The 16993-nt window shown below is 41.7% G+C and overlaps 1 protein-coding gene and 1 non-coding gene across 9 annotated transcripts in view; one reads left to right on the top strand and one right to left on the bottom strand.

Annotated features, from left to right (window-relative positions):
- Nucleotides 1-8930, bottom strand: part of LOC105490044 (WD repeat domain 72) — a 294422-nt gene extending 285492 nt beyond the window's left edge. For all 8 annotated transcript variants that reach the window (XM_071066821.1, XM_071066825.1, XM_011755286.2 and 5 more), the window contains exon 1: nucleotides 8846-8930. The gene's annotated coding sequence lies outside the window, so the exon portion shown is untranslated. The remainder of the gene's footprint in view (nucleotides 1-8845) is intronic.
- Nucleotides 8931-13440: 4510 nt separating this feature from the next.
- Nucleotides 13441-13547, top strand: LOC112428748 (U6 spliceosomal RNA). The gene has a single exon (XR_003020803.1). It is a non-coding gene; the product is annotated as a U6 spliceosomal RNA (small nuclear RNA).
- Nucleotides 13548-16993: the final 3446 nt, after the last annotated feature.

Raw genomic sequence — 16993 nt, 5'->3', positions numbered from 1 at the left:
AGAATCCCAAGGTGGTCTGGAAAAAGTGGTAGAGGAAGTACAGAATTTGAGGCTCATAATCTGAAGGAACCGTAGCCTTTGTAGCCCTTGTGAACATCTTTGTGGATTTTCTGTCATGAGCCAAGGCAAGCCCCACCTCTGTTTCATAGTCCCTATCTCACCACTTTACTATTCAAAATTTTCTCTAGTCCTGGCTCTTCCTACTTCCCTTCTTCCTAAACACATCCCACCTTCTGTCTTCACTGTCCTTGCTTCTTTTCTTCAGTGTTAAGGCACAGGGTTATATGCTCAATTCAACAAGTGTTTACTGAATGCCAACTGTGTTGTAGACCTTGTGCTGGTGGCTTTCCCATGCATTTTCTCAAGTAATCTACACACCTACCATTACTGTTATTAGGAAAAGAAGACTTGGTAAATCTAAATCCCCCGGCTAGGATTACATCCCTAGATTTGTATGACCTCAAAGCCCATCCCACTTCTTAAAGGCCTTGAAAATAAGAGTTCATAATGATGACTTCATCATCTGTTTACACTTCCATACAGACAAGCCAGTCCACCTATTTCTTTAAAGAAAATGAAACAAAACAAAACAAACACAACTTAAATTCACCCACAAGGGTGGTTAGGATGCCAAATAACTCTTTAGTCTAAGAGTGACATGGCATCCACAATCACTCTTTAGTCTAAGAGTCTTAATCTATAAAACCTATTCATTATATATGTGGAAGTGTATGCATGGGCCAGAGTGTTTTCGAAGCATCAGCACTTAATACAAAAACACTACAAAGCTCATTGTAATACTAGTGTCATGGAAAATGATTCATAATACACAATGTGAGATTTCCACATTGGGGTGATTTCAATGCAGTTTATGACATAAGAGGTAGCAGAGGGAGACAGGAAAGGGCTTGCCTGAACCTACAGGCCAATAAAAACCAGGCAATATGTGGCACTACAGCACTTTCTAAAACATCCTGGCCTCTGCTTATTCTAAGAAAAAAAAGAAACCCTGGCAAAGGGGATCCCTCTTCTCTGCTTGATTTCTACTGACCAAAGATGTCACTGTCCAATGATATAAAGAAATTCTGTCCCTAAGGCATAAATAAATATCCAACACCTATAGTTCATAGTTGTAGAAGAGCCTGAGAGGCCTGGAATCGATCCAACCCATTTTAACTCACAAGAAACTACCTGGTAATACCTTGTTTGTATTTCTTGGAGGAGGGACACAAGAAACACTTATTTCATTCCACACAATAATTCACCCCAATCAGAGAGAGCACAGCAAGGGCAACAGCATCTCCCAGCTGCTGATTGCATCAAAGGCTTGCAGCACAAATTCAATTTTATGATGTTAATCTTAGCCTGCCACTCAGAAATTTTCTCTGAGGGATATGATTTTTCTCTGGATTTCATTTTAAGAATGATTTTCTTCATCCACAATCAATAAAGATATGTTTTCATCAAAAGACTCTATCTTGGCAGAATTCAATTGGCTATTTCAACCCCTTTTGGTGACACAATATTAATTAAAATAGTTTATGTTGCACCTCGACTGGAAAAAGAGGCAGTGAAAATAGCAGCTACTCAGAACACATGTTCTATATACATCAACATGGAAGGCACAAAATAATTTTCTCCTTCCCCAGGCGACAGCTATTAGCTATTCAAGAGAGTTGCTCTAACTTGGTTTATCTCTGTGATCTCACTGGAAAAAAGAATGAAGTCCTTCCTGTTTATATTTTTTTTTGTTCAATAGGAAATCAAAATGCATATAAAGAAGACACTTTAAATGCTTATATTCCAGTTCCTCAAGAAGAGGAGAAATAATTATCAGTGTGCCTATGTGACATAACGGGCTAGTAGGGATCACATTCGTTATTTCCCTTAACCGAAAATTGATGATGCTATTACAAATTCTTTTTATTTTCAATTTTAAATAATAATTACAGCTAAATGCATTGTATTTCTCAAAAGCAGGCATATAGAGTCTCAAAAACGGGCATATAGAATTAGCACAGGGTTTTGCACATTTAAGAAAGAGGAGAAAATATGCAATGCATTACAGAAAATAAAGCAATTTTGTCTTAACAGTGGTTTGGGAAGTGGCAGTTAATTCATTTAACACAGATTTATGAAGGACCTACTGTGTTCTTGACTCTGTTCTCCTCTTGAGAATGAGATGAAGGCCCCCCTTCCTGTCCCATGATGCTGACAGATCATGGGGCCTCCATTACTGCAGGGAGAGAAAGGGTAGGCCTGGTTCCCACAAAGCAGGTAGAGAGTGCAGCAGAGGCTGCACTTAACCCTGCTGGGAGGAGATCAAGAAGAGTTTCTCCAAGGAAGTCCAATTACTGAAATATTCAGCTGGTAATTTACATATGCTGTCTAATAAAGTGGGAGGCATAGCTCAGTCTCTAATAGAAAAGGTAGTCTCTATCAACCACACCTTCTCACTTCCCCGTTCGAAAATTCATGACTCCTCTTAACATAAGAAAGTGGTAACAAAGAAAGTAGGGGTACTGATACCCTAAGAAGAATATGGATTTCACAGGACTTTGGGTAGATATCACTCAACAGTGCATTTATTCAAAGAATGGCTTTAATTTGTGACTGCTCAAAGCATACTTTTTACTGGATTTATATTTCAAACAAAGAAAGGCATCAAATTAAGGAACAGCATGGAAATTTACAGACATCTAGTTCAAGTCCCTATTTGATAAATTAATAAAGCAACCTAAAGGTACACTGACTTGGTTGAGAGCAGAGAGTGAACCAGAGTTTAGATTTGTCTAGATATTTGACCAGATATAACAAGCCCTAGACAGAGAGATTACACTGTTCTCCAAAAAGTCTGTGTAAATGTGTACACTGAGGCTGGGGAAAAAATTGGTTAAAAAAAAGAAGAAAGCTCCCAGCAGCATCAGAATCACCTGTGAGGCTTATTAAAATGCAGATTCCTAGGCCCCGCACTGGATGAAATGAATCCGAGCTTTTAAGGGATAAAGTGCAAGAATTTAAATTTAAACTAGTTCTCCAAAGTAATTCTTATTCAAATGAGAGTCTAAGGAACTTGAATCTCTCTCGGAGACTTGAATCTATCTCGGCATCCCCATCCGCATGTATAACACGATCAATGAAATATTCAAATTAATTAATGAATTGAAGCAAAATATACTGAATGAATGAATGACCAAAAAGAACAATTCCCACAGAAAGCTCTTACTCATGATAGGTCTTCGTGATCTAGGAAGAACCAATCCCTGGCCTGATCTGGGCCTTCCATAGCCAACAGGCCTACCCAGGCACCCTAACCTCAAATGACCAAAGCCTAAAGTAATTAAATTCTCTTACTGTCTACTACTGCCTACATGGAATGTAGAATTTTTCCATTTTTGAGGGCATTGCAAAAAAACTGCATAAGGTCTTCTCTTTGAAATCCATGTAGAGAAAATGACCTAAAGGAGAAAACTCTAAGTATTTAATTGTTCAGCAAATTGGCACAATCTTTGCAAGAGGAAAAACTCATGCATGATCAAGTTGGAATTTCAAGGCAAGTTCTTCCAAATATAGATGGATTTTAAAAGCTAACAATACTAAAGGAAAATCACAAAAGTGTAAAATTCTATAACCAATTCCTTCCAAAATGTTCAGTTTGCATGTTAGGGCCCCAAACTAATGAATCAGTTTTTACTATACCCTCCACACCAAAATGTTTTCTAAGAGTCAGTTCAATAGCTCAAACTGAAGCAATGACTGGAGCAGGAAACACGGCCCAAAAAAATGGCCACAGATCTTACCATGTAAATGTAAGAATGTGGACTTATCCAGCAAGAGAACAACTCAAAGACGGAGGAACTCCTTTCACAGAGCCTGGCCCCAAAACATAGGCTAACAACATAGCCTTAGTAAAAAGAAAGTTTACGGTGGTTGGAAAAGAAGGTTAGTGGTGGTGGAAGCATATAATCTCATATTTCATTCTAAACAACCAGAATAGTTAAAACGTTTCTTGGCCTGCTTTTGTAATATGCATGAAAGGCTTAAATCCCATCTAGATTTAGAGTAGTGTTTCCCTGTCTCTAAACAAGAGAATGAGAGGGATGGAAGGCACAACTTTGGTTGCACCAGGTAGATTAGTGTTTTATATACAACTAAGTCTTCCAACTGTGTTGTGAGCTAGATACTCTTATAGGCTAGGCTTGAAGATTAAATCACTACCTAATAATGTAAAATAATAATAAGATCCCCATTTTACACATGAGGAAACTATAGCTCAGAGGTCAATTTGCTAAGGTCCCATAGTCAGTAAAAGATGGGACACAAGGGGACAGTTTGCCATGATTTGCAGTTGTCATGTTCTCTCTCCCCAGCATACCTTCACACAAACTTCTGCCTTGACCTGAAGTGCTTTTACTCAGTACTTACACCTGGCAAACGTCCACAAAACTGGAAATTTCAAAACTAGAACTAAATTTTCACTGCTTTGAGCTTGCCCTGGTGGATGTTTAGCACTCCTCAACTCCCAGCCTCCCCTTTGCTACTTTTATCAGGGCACTTATTACTCTGCTCTACTTATTCCTGTTACCTGAACTATTCCATGAATGTATGCTTAGAGGGCAGGAGGCCAGGGTGGGGGGGGGGGTCCCTTCTTCTCTTTTGCACTCTGCTGGCAGCGAGCTTTACATATAACAATACATAAAAAATGTGGAAAGGGGAGCCAGAGACTTAACGTATTCGTTATGCATGAATATGGTATGGCTTCAATAGCCGCCTCTCTTTGCTCCTCCTTCTTGTCCCAGACAAGTCAGTTTGTAAATGTTCATCTTGAGAGGAACTCTGAAGTATACACAAAGAGCAAAAGACAGATGGAAAAAAAATATCCTTGGCTATAGATATGCATTCTCATTTATACTAAAGCGATCTAAAATCATATGAGCTTTCAGGGCTAATATGGTTTGGCTTCATCCCCGCCCAAATCGCATCTTGAACTGTAGTTCCCATAATCCCCACATGTGGTGGGAGGGACCCAGTGGGAGGTAATTGAATCATGGGATGGTTTCCTCCATGCTGTTCTCGTGATAGTAACTTCTCGCCAGATCTGACGGTTTCATAAGGGAGGGGCTTCCCCCTTTGCTCGGCACTCATTCTGTCTCCTGCCCCCCTTTAAAGAGGTGCTTTCTAAAAAAAAAGAAAAAAAAAAAAAAAAAGAAAAAGAAAGAGGTGCTTTCTGCCATGATTGTAAGGTTCCTGAGGGGTCCCCAGCCATGTGGAAATGTGAGTCAGTTAAACCTCTTTTCTTTGTAAATTACCCAGTCTTAGAGCAGTATGAGAACCGACTAATACATGGGCCCTCACAACTCACTGCCCACTCACAAGCAACCAAATGTCAATTAACCAAAAAGTTGATTGGTTCAGTAAATTACATCTCCCTCATCCTGTACTTGCTTATTGTTTTATTTTTTTTATTTTTTTTATTTTTATTTTTATTTTTTTTTTGAGACGGAGTCTCGCTCTGTCGCCCAGCCCAGGCTGGAGTGCAGTGGCGCGATGTCAGCTCACTGCAAGCTCCGCCTCCCGGATTCACGCCATTCTCCTGCCTCAGCCTCCCGAGTAGCTGGGACTACAGGCGCCCACAACCACGCCCGGCTAATTTTTTGTATTTTTTAGTAGAGACGGGGTTTCACTGTGGTCTCGATCTCCTGACCTTATGATCCGCCCGCCTCGGCCTCCCAAAGTGCTGGGATTACAGGCGTGAGCCACCGCGCCCGGCCGCTTATTGTTTTAAACACTTATTGTGTAGGGCTTTACATTTCTCCCAGTTAAATTTCAAATTTGTTAAAAAAAAAAAAAAAAAAAAAAAGAAAGGAAAAGTCAGTGTCAAAGCAAACAGTTGCTACCATTTACCGACTATATGTTAAGTTGTAGATACTGTGCTGCTTACATTACAGGCATTGCTTCATGCGGTCCTCATAATATCAACATGCATTATTATCACTATTCTAAACATGAAGAAAATGAGTCTTGGAAAACATAAGTAACTTGCCTAAGGTCAGAGCTAGGAAACAAACAGATCCATCAGTCTATGGAAAAACTCACATTCTTAATCACTGCACTATACTGGTTAGGTGGGGCAAAGGTGGTGGTCAGCATGTGAGGATACCCTCTGGAAATGAGAGCAAATTCTAGAATCAGTGTTCCCCTAGAGCAATGATATCTAGCTCTGTAAATGAAAATTTGCATTTTTTAGGAAAGTTCAAAGGGGCCCAAATGTCTTTTTAGACTAAAGATAACTCTCATTTTGAAGATAAACATGACACATGTAAATCAAGAAACTCCTGGGTTCCCAAAGTTAATTAGGAGGAGGACTTGCAAGGACTTCAAAGCTGACCTGGGGCTAGACCTCAGTGCACAGATAGCTACTTTTAGTCCAGGTCTCCACCACAGCTGTCTGCTTCCAATTCAGCCTACAGAAGAACTGAATCTACAAAGCTTAACAACTGGGAAAAAATAACCATACATACAGAAAAGGCCTCCAGAAAGGTGTCTTTTATGATATACTGATAGAATTATTCCTAAAGGGCCGGGCACGGTGGCTGATGCCTGTAATCCTAACACTTTGGGAGGCCGAGGCAGGTGGATCACTTGAGATCAGGAGTTCGAGACCAGCCTGGTCAACATGGTAAAACACCATCTCTACTAAAAATACAAAAATTAGCCAGGCATGGTGGCGGGCACCTGTAACTCCAGCTACTGGAGAGGCTGAGGCAGGAGAATCGCTTGAGTCCGGGGGCCGGAGGTTGCAGTGAGCTGAGACAGCACCACTGCATTCCTACTTGGGAGACAGAGTGAGACTCCATCTCAACAACAAAAACAACAAAAATTAAAAGAATTATTCATAAAGGACGCCCCCTATTGTGAGCAACATTATTACTCACATTATTATTATTAAATAACAGCAATTTCGAGTACATGAATTGTCAAACTACAAAGGTATCTGAATGCAACAAACTTGAAATCTTAAAATATTACTGATACCATTACTTTCAAGGTTCCTTTAAGTTATTTCACAAGTCAAATGCACTCTTCTATTCCAGGAGGCATGTGTAAACTAGAACATCAGATTTCTAAAGCATTCAGTTCATTGGGTAGAGACAGTTAATGGAAGATTTTACACACAGGGAGAAACTTAAGAGCCCCTCCCCTCCCTTCCCCTCCTTCCCCTCCCCACTCCCCTTCCCCCTTCTCCCTCTCTCCACACGGTCTTTCTCCCTCACCCAGGCTGGACTGCAGTGAAGCACGCAATCATCGCTCACTGCAACCTCGACCTCTCAGGCTCAAGCCATCCTACTCCCCCAGGCTCCCTAGTAGCTGGGATTATGTAGTAGACGGATGCACAGCACCACACCCAGCTGATTTTTGTAGAGATGAAGTTTCGCTATGCTGTAAAGGCTGGTCTGGAACTCCTGAGCTCAAGCGATCCACCCTCCATGGTCTCCCACAGTGTTTGAATTACAGGCATGAGCCACAGCGCCCAGCCTAGTTAATATTTTCTTGACAAAATACTTATAATTTTAAAATATCTTTTCCAAAAGAAGTGAAAGCATTGGAACGCAATATAGAATATTAATTTTTTGGTTACAAAAATAGTCACTTTACTAGACACCTTCAATGGCAGTTCCCCTTTCTCCTACAGTCTTTTGCATTCTTTACAGAAGACTCTATTGGCACATTTTAATATTGAAGGAATAAAAAAAAAATACAAAGGAACAAGTGATGTTTACAAAAAAGCTGCACAAGACCAACTTAACCACAAGTACTTGCATGACAGAAGTGATCGCTTTCCTTTTCACTGGTTTGTAAGTGGTGAGAGCTAAACAGGGAAGAAAAGAATGGCTCTTTGGCAGGTGACAATGGGAAGGGCTGGAGGAAAACACTTCAGGTAAAAAGATCCCCAACAGGTGACCTAGTCTCCAATCGTTGACCTTGAACTCACTTAGCACAAAACCGGGGGGGGGGGCGGTGGGGGGAGGCGCAAAGACAGATGTACCATACACCTACGTTTTGTTTAACAGAACATCGTTAACTGTATTGAAATGGATACAAAAATGCTTTAATAAGTGAGGAAGATGGTATAAGGAAGCACCTGTTCCCAAAGGAAGTATTCCCAGTGCATCACGTTTTCCAGATTCTGTCAGCACAGACAGTCCCCCCTTTATCTTCCTGCCTCTCATCCAACCTTACAAGTGGCGAAAGTCTTGTCCCCGCAGTCTTTACTGCGGACTCTGCCGAAGTGGCAGAGCAAGGAAAGTTTTGCCAGCCTCCGTCCCCACAGCCCCAAGCAGTCACACCCCAGCAGGCTTAGGCCCACCCGGTCGTTTTCCCTGCCCCTGAACTCAGCTTTAAAATTAATTCGACCTAAAATTAAAGTTTTACAAAATAAATAAATAAAATTAATTCAATCGATTCCCGAGTTCCAAGAAATCATCCTAACAGTGAAAGGCAGGTCCCTAAACGTATCTGGGGTAGACTCCTCCCAGGAGCACAGGTAGGGATACTGCGAGATGAGCGGCTTGGTTCACTCCTGATGCCACATCTGGAAAAGAGTTTGAAGAGGGACTTTTCCAATTTCCAAGTGCAAGAACTTTGAGCAAAAGGAAGGGGTTAGAGACAGCGCTGCGCACGCCCACCCTTTTTCTCCACCCAGCTGTATCCAAGCGCCGGCCGTCCCCTCCTGCGCCGGGCTCTGAGGGCGGGAAGGCGCGCCGCTGCACCAGCCAGGTACAAACGAAGACCCCCAGCCTGGGACCCGGCAGCCCGACCTGAGCTCTGGAGGTGCCTGCCTTACCTGAGCCGAGGGGCGGCGGAGCGGCGGAGGCCTGGGCTGCGGACCGGCAGCTGGCGGGTCTCGCCCCTGGGGTCACCGGTCCCGGCCCCGCCCCCGCCCCGGTCAGCCCCGGCCGGCCCCGCCCCGGTCCTGCCCCCGCAGCGCGCGAACCCGGCTCGCTCTGGCCCTAGCCGCCCGAGGGCCGGGCGCACCCGCTCTCCCCTCCTGCTGCCCTGACCCGCCGCCTCCCTCCCTCCTTCTCTCACCTGCGGTGGCGGCTGGGAAAGGCCGGCCAGCAGCCTGCGGTTGCCTGTCCTCTCAGGGCTGGAGAGAGTTAGCGGGGATTAGATCAAAAGAGCCCAGATGACGTGAACTGTTGACCCCAGGCATTAGCAGAGACGAGGCCTCAACCTTTTTTGTTTGTTTTGTTTTGCTTTTTGTTTGTTTTTGGGGATACACAGTAGGTGTATATATTTATGGGGTATATGCCATATTTTGATACAGACAAACAGTGTGTAATAATTACATCAGGTTAAATGAGGTTTCCATCACCTCAGCATTTATCCTTTGTGTTACAAACAATCCAATTGTACTTTTAGTTATTTTTTAACTGTACAGTTATTATTGACTACATTCACCCTGTTGTGCCACCAAATAGTAGGTCTTACTCATTTTTTCTATTTTTTTCTACCCATTTACCATTCCCACCTCCTCCCACTCCCCCACCCCTGACTACCCTTCACAGCCTTTGGTAACCAACCTCCTACTCTCTATCTTCCATGAGTTCAATTGTTTTAATTTTTAGCTCCCACAGATAAGTGGGAACATGTGAAGTTTGCCTTTCTGTGCCTGACTTATTTCACTTAACATAATGATCTCCAGTTTCATCCATGTTGTTGTGAATGACAGGATCTCATTTTTTATGGCTAAATAGTACTCCACGCTGTATATGTACCACATTTTCCTTATCCGTTTATTGGTTGATGGACAACTTAGGTTGATTCAAAATCTTGGCTATTGTGAACAGTGCTGCAATAAACATGGGAGTGCAGATATTTCTTTGATACACTGATTTTCTTTCTTTTGGATATATACCTAGCAACGGGATTGCTGGATTATGTGGTAGTTCTAGTTTTAGTTTTTTGAGAAAGCTCCAAACTGTTCTCCATAGTGGATGTACTAAGGAGCTTAAACAACTCCATAGGAAAAAATATAATAACTCAGTTTAAAAATGGGCAAAAGGCTGGGCACAATGGCTCACGTTTGTAATTCCAGCACTTTGGGAGGGGGAGGTGGGCAAATCACTTGAGGTCAAGACCAGCCTGGATTTCGAGACCAGCCTGGCCAATATGGTGAAACCCTGTCTCTACTAAAAGTACAAAGATTAGCTGAGCATGGTGGTGTGTGCCTGTAGTCGATGCTACTCCAGAGACTAAGGCAGGAGAATCGCTTGAACCCGGGAAGTGGAGGCTGCAGTGAGCTGAGATCACACCACTGCACTCCAACCTGGGTGACAGAGTGAAACTCCATCTCTAAATAAATAAATATAAAAATAGACAAAAGACCCAAAAAGATATTTTTCAAAAGAAGACGTACAAATGACAAACAGGCATATGAAAAGGTGCTCAACATCATTGATCATCCGAGAAATGCAAATCATAACTACGATGGGATATCATCTTACCCAAATTCAAATGGCTCATATCCAAGACAGGCAATAACAAATGCTGGCAAGGATGTGGAGGGAAGGGAACCCTCATACACTGTTGGTGGCAATATAAATTAGTACAACCACTATGGAGAGTAGTTTGAAGGTTCCTCAAAAAAATGAAAATAAAACTACCATATGATCCAGCAATTCCACTGCTGGGTATATACACAAAAGAAATCAGTATACCCAAGATCTTTTGATAAGAGATGGAAGGACGTTTTCCTCAAGACTGCATGGGCATGGTGGCTCATGCCTGTAATCCCAGCGCTTTAGGAGGCTGAGGTGAATGGATTACTTGCTCCCAAAAGTTTGAGACCAGCCCGGACAATAGGAGGAGACCCCCATCTCCACAAAAAATACAGAAATTAGCCAGGCTTGGTGGCTGCGCACCTGTAGTACCAGTTCCTCTGGAGGCTGAGGCAGGAGGGTCACTTGAGTCTGCGAATTCAAGGCTGCAGCTAGCCCTGATTGTACCACTGCACTCCAGCCTGAGACACAGAGCAAGACTCTATCAAAAACAAACAACCAAAAGCAAAAAACCCACAAAACAAAAAATGCAGCCTCTGAATAGGGAAAAGACATTACAAGTATCAAGAGTGGGTGAAAAATTCAACAATGAAACCAGCATCCTAGCCTGCTGTGGATAGACTAAGTACCTGAACTGAATGACTGGGTGGTTTAGTAAAATGTGGGGTGGGGAGACACTGCTTTTTTTTTTTTTTTAAGGTTTCTCAGTTACATGACTTTACCCTCCAAATCCTATTGATTCCTTAGTCTTGGATTCTAAGACTCCTAGAAGCAGGTTGGGAGAGATTTTAACTCCTCCTTTTATTCACTGATACCTGGTTTCCAAAATATTAAGGACATTTGGCCAGGCCCAAGGAAGATCACTGGTTTTCCATCTCTTAAACTTCACATATCCTGGGTCTTCCTGCATGCAATGTTTCCTACTAGAGCACTCCTCTCGCCTTCTGCATCCTCTGGGACTGGTTCATTTCTTTTCTGGATTCTCACTTCCCTCCTGCAGGTTAGGTGTGCTTGTTACTCACTCCTAATGACCTTGCTTCCTCTGTCATTACACTTGTCACGACTGACTACCATTGCTTGTGCATTGGCCTCCCCTGCTTGACTGTAAGCTCTGTAAAGGCAGGAGCACCAAGCACACAGGAGATACAGAATAAATGTTGCTGAATGATGTGCCTGTGACAGTCAATGGTTAAGGCACTCCCAGCCATCAACTCTTTAATGAATTTCCCTCACCAATCCTTTCCTTCTAAGTCTGCAGGTTCTTACATCAAAGTTAATATCCCCACATATCACCTCATCCCCAAACCTTCATCCTACCTCTTGAGCAGAGCCTTCTCCGTAGTCTTCATAGTTGCAAGTGTAGAAAGAGGTCTAGACCTAGTTGCTCTTGTCTGAGCTCTGCCGTAGCTATCTGAGTGGTCTTAGAGACCCTTGATCTCGCTGTGTCTCAGATCAGGGCTGGTTTATCCATTAGGGACAGTGCCCAGGATCCATGATAATTTGGGGACCCACACAATGAGGGCAGAGAGAAAAGAACAAAAGAACATTTTTTAAGTCAAAGAAAGTCTTGTAATATATAATTTTAATGTATTGGTCTTTGTACCAATGTAGTCACTGAACATGTTGAACTTTACCCAAGTCCTATGATCCTGGAAAACATGGAGGGTTAAAGGAACCCTCCCACCCGTTAGTGTTCTAGAAAACAGCTTATACAAGGAAAGATCCTCCCCATGTGACTTCGATAAGACTTGCTGATGCCAACCTTGTTTTTTTTTTTTATGACAAAGCTGAACATAGACGCTCCACTGTTTCATTCTTATGCATCATTAATGATTAGCTGAACTGCTTCAACCACTGACCAATGTGGACAAAATATCTGCTACCTTGACTTGACCCAAGATTAGTTAGAATTCTCTCTGTCCCCTGGCCCCTGAGCTTTGACCTGCCCTTTGCCTGAGCCATCATACAACCCATCCTTAAGAGCCCTTCCTGAAAATAGGGTGATCATAGGGTAGAATTTTCTCTTTTCTACCGTAAGATCATTCACCCTAACTCATCCCACTTTTCAACATCCTGTTATTTCCAGCATTGTTTATTCCTTCCTAGAAAAGAAAAGACCTTTTCTGCCTAACCTTTGAGAGGTTTGCATATCTCAGGATTAAAGTTTTCTTCCAATTGCGATAGTCCTCCTCCTCCTATTGAAAGTCACTTTCTCTCCATTGCAATACTGCTTTAGAATAGAAGTCCTTGCTCACCCAAGTCTGTATTTTTAATTCGATATTGTAAGATATAATTTTTAATATTGTTTATAAATGAAGAGGCCTCCCCAAAGCAAAAATGCCCATTAAAATCATAATGTGAACCTGCCTCGGATTCCTCACTGTTAAATGGAGAAGCTGAATTAGGTAGACCAAGATACCTTTTGCCAAAATTAATGAGTTCAGAAGCACAATTATGTGCTCTTGGTTAGTCAGGAGGAAGCAACTGACAGAATGACACGCCCACCTCATTTGTTATACCATCTTATTCATTGCTACTTCTTTGACTGGACTCAGGGCTGTTCCAGTGCCTGCCTTTTGGGATAAAATAGAGGTCTCTAAGGCTTCATTTCTGAAAGTTCCAGCACACAAATAATACCTTTGATTGTGTACCAACCTATATGTATTTCTTGGGTCCTGACACAGTGGATATTGGTTATAGCAATAGTTTGTCCCTTCCTCCCTCCATTTCTTGTTTTCTTATTCATATAGTATATGATATTATAACTGAAAAACCTCCATAAGTTCTAAAGTAAAAACAACATGATATGCAATTTGATACCTCACCCATTCAGATGAAATTTCATAATTTCCCCACTTCTTTAAGAAGAGCTCACTTTGTGCTTGCTTCGACAGCACATACAGTAAAAATGGAATGATACAGAGAAGACCAGCCTCTGCCTTGCACAAGGATGACATTCAAATGTATGAAGCATTCCATTTTCCAAAGTGAAATAAATCATAATTTTTTTAAAAAAACAAAGGATTGGACTTTTAGTATAATTTGTTTTCCAAGATTAAATATACATTAAAATAAATATATAGAAGAGGAAGAGAAAAATATTTATCCCAAACTATAGCAATCTAAAACAACCTTTAGTATCCTTTTTTCAGTGTATTTCTTTCTTGCCTCTTTGAAAAAGTACTTGTTTATGTATTTGTAATGTTATACAGATACAATTTATATCCTTTTCCTTAAACATTACATTATAAGAAGTTTACCTTGTTGCTACACTGTCTTCATAATCATCCTTTTTAGTAGCCGCATAATAGACCGTCAAATAGATGCTTTGTAATATGCCTGCTTCCCAATTGCTGGGCATTTGTTTCCAAATTTTAACTAAAATATGCTGTGTTGAGTATTTTGTTAGCACAGATATCCAGAAGCGAAATATTAAATCAAAATGTATCCCTATTTTTTATGCCTCTCCATCCATCTTTCCAAGTTGATTTTTAATAGTTGGAGTAAATGCTTCCATCAGTGTGTGAAAGCCAATTTCTCCACCAAGGAAATATTTAACTGGGGATTAAATATACATATTCTCAGTATTTTCAGATTTGATGTACTAAATTGACTATTAACTCCATGAGGGGCTATGTCTGTTTGTTCACCATCTTACTTCCTTGCTCAGTAATTATTTTGTACATAGTGAATAGAAGACTAAATGAAGGAAAAATTGTATCTTATCACACTGTTGAACGAACTGCATTTTGGAATGCAAGGAACCAACATAGTTTGTAAGTGCCATAAAACCTCCTGATTTTTCCTTGGTCTTAATCCTTGGCCTGAGAAGTGGTCATTAAAAACTCTTCTGGAATTGCCATTCAAGATGGGGTTAAGTAAAATTGGAGGTTCTAAAGCAATGTTTCTGAAAAGGCCTTTTCTCCTTTGAATAAAGAAAAATGAATAGTACACTAATATCTCAAACCCAGACATTGATGTTATCGCCTAAACTACAAAGAATTTTTGGGAAGTATTGTGCCTATTTGGCCTTGTTTCCAGTGTGTGAATTTCTATACTGTCGAGGCACAGATAGCCTCAACACAGCATGATCAAAACTGGTCTAATAGTAAACTCGGAATGACATCCTATTTAAAGAAACACAGCTCCCCTAATACATGCCCCTAGAGGAGATGCATATGAGACCAACTGCCTTGGACAGCAAGACTGTGTTCAGTGTAACAGTTGGGAGAGGATGAAGAGAGCCTGCCCTCTGTCTCTCTCTCTAGGTGATGGAAGGGGACGTGCAGTTAATCCTTAGTTTAGGACAGAAGGAAGAACAAAAAGAAAGGAACCACAAGGATTCCCTTAACTTGCTCGTTCCTTGCATCTTTATTTCTCCCAAAGGAAAGCAAGTTAGAGCTTACACGTCAGCAGGAAGAGCAAGCTGGCAGCTGAAAGCCAAACTGGACACTGGAAGGCGACTTGTTTGGTTGGCCTGGTATTGGTGCTGTTATTCTTTTTGTTTTGTTTTGTTTTGTTTTGTTTTGTTTTTCGAGACAGAGTCTCGCTCTGTCGCCCAGGCTGGAGTGCAGTGGCACAATCTCGGCTCATTGCAAGCTCCGCCTCCCGGGTTCATGCCATTCTCCTGCCTCAGCCTCCAGAATAGCTGAGACTACAGGCGCCCACCACCACGCCTGGCTAATTTTTTGTATTTTCGGTAGAGACAGGGTTTCACCGTGTTAGGCAGGATGGTCTCGATCTCCTGACCTCGTAACCTGCCCACCTCGGCCTCCCAAAGTGCTGGGATTACAGGTGTGAGCCACCACGCCCAGCCTGGTGCTGTTATTCTTAACTGACATTTGAATGTTGTAGGCCTCGCCACTCCCTGTAGTCTGCACCCATCTATACTACATGCTTGGCCTCTGAAGACACTCAAGTTTGTGTTCCTAGAATACTTTGTGGTTCCCAGAAAAGTGCCTTGATTTACAAAAACTGTCTCCTACCTTTCCTCCCATCACATCAATAGGGCTAGCCAGACAATGACATCTTGCTTTATAATCTGTTAGTCTCTATACTGCAGGATTCAGATGCTTGAACAAAAGGACAAATATTTCATTTATAGTTGAAATGTGTTTCTTTGCTGCTAAGATGCTATGCAGTATGAACCCGACTTCCTTTTAAGCACTAAAAGATTTTTGCCAGATACAATAAATATCTTTGGAGAAGATGTGGTAATTTCCAATCAGAAAGATCCTCTGACATATTGTAATACAAAAATGACTAGAAATCATGCCTAGGGAAATTAGTTTGGTCAATCTGTGAAATTATAAAAATAACTCGTGTTGGCTTAGTATATGTCCAGAAATGATTTGAAACTCCTCCTCTTGGAGAAGCCTTAATTCTCTCTGTGGGCAATACTTAGTGACTACCTTCCAACAAGAAGAACACTGTAGATACAATGGAGAACAACTGTGAAATGTAGATTGTAAAATGACAATGTAACTTCCACCTTGTTCTTTCTGCTGCTTGGGTCATTCTCTCTGGGGGAAGCCACTCCAGCAACTCTATGGAAAGGCCCAGGAACAGAGGTCTATTTCCAATATCCATCAAGAAACCAAGACCTCCTCCTCTGACTGTGCCAGCTTGTGGACAAATCCTCTGGTTCAGTCAGGCTGACAGTCCCAGCTGGTATCTTGACTGCAACTTTATGAGAAACACTGTACCAGAACCACACATCTCAACCACTCCCGAATCCCTGTCACCTAGATACTCTGCAATAATAAAGTCCTTTTTATTATCACATATACCCCACTAAGTTTTGAGGGTAATTTGTTACACAGTAATAAATAACTAATACAGAATTTATTCAAGAACCTTCCTTGATGAGGATGCACTAAGGATGACAATAATGGTAATAATATCTGGCATTTTCAAAGTTTTCTGTATTATAATGTCATGTATCTTCTAAAAACCTTTTGGTAGCCTAAACTCTGTGGGCATTGGTCATTCTTGTTGATGATTCAATTTTTGCCCCTGTTTTCTGTGGTTGGAAACCCACTTCCCTCTTTAGGAGTCAGAGCCTACTTTTTCCTGGAGAAGACAACTTCTTCTTGAACAGTGCATTGCTTACTGTTCAATATTCCATTATACGTAGGGCACGAACACATGCTCTAGGTTCTGCCAGTCAGACCCACAGCTCTAGACACAACACATTCTTGTGAGGGAGACGGCAGCACCACAGCCACATCTGGTTTTCAAAGGCAATGGTGCAGTGTGTCTAGTGACCGCATCCAAGAACACTAGCAGAGTGTCAGTGGTGCAGGATCCAGTGTCTATGCCCAGCTGGTGGCAGTAATGATGGTACTAGTTCTGCAGTATGATTTTGGATGTTGTCAGGATTGCATAACATTCAAACTTAGTTTTCTATTTCCTAGGAGAGATCTAATACT

The sequence above is a fragment of the Macaca nemestrina genome, chromosome 7 (genome assembly GCF_043159975.1).
Source record: "Macaca nemestrina isolate mMacNem1 chromosome 7, mMacNem.hap1, whole genome shotgun sequence".
Classification (NCBI taxonomy): Eukaryota; Metazoa; Chordata; class Mammalia; order Primates; family Cercopithecidae; genus Macaca; species Macaca nemestrina.
This window is presented reverse-complemented; position numbering and strand designations above follow the sequence as displayed.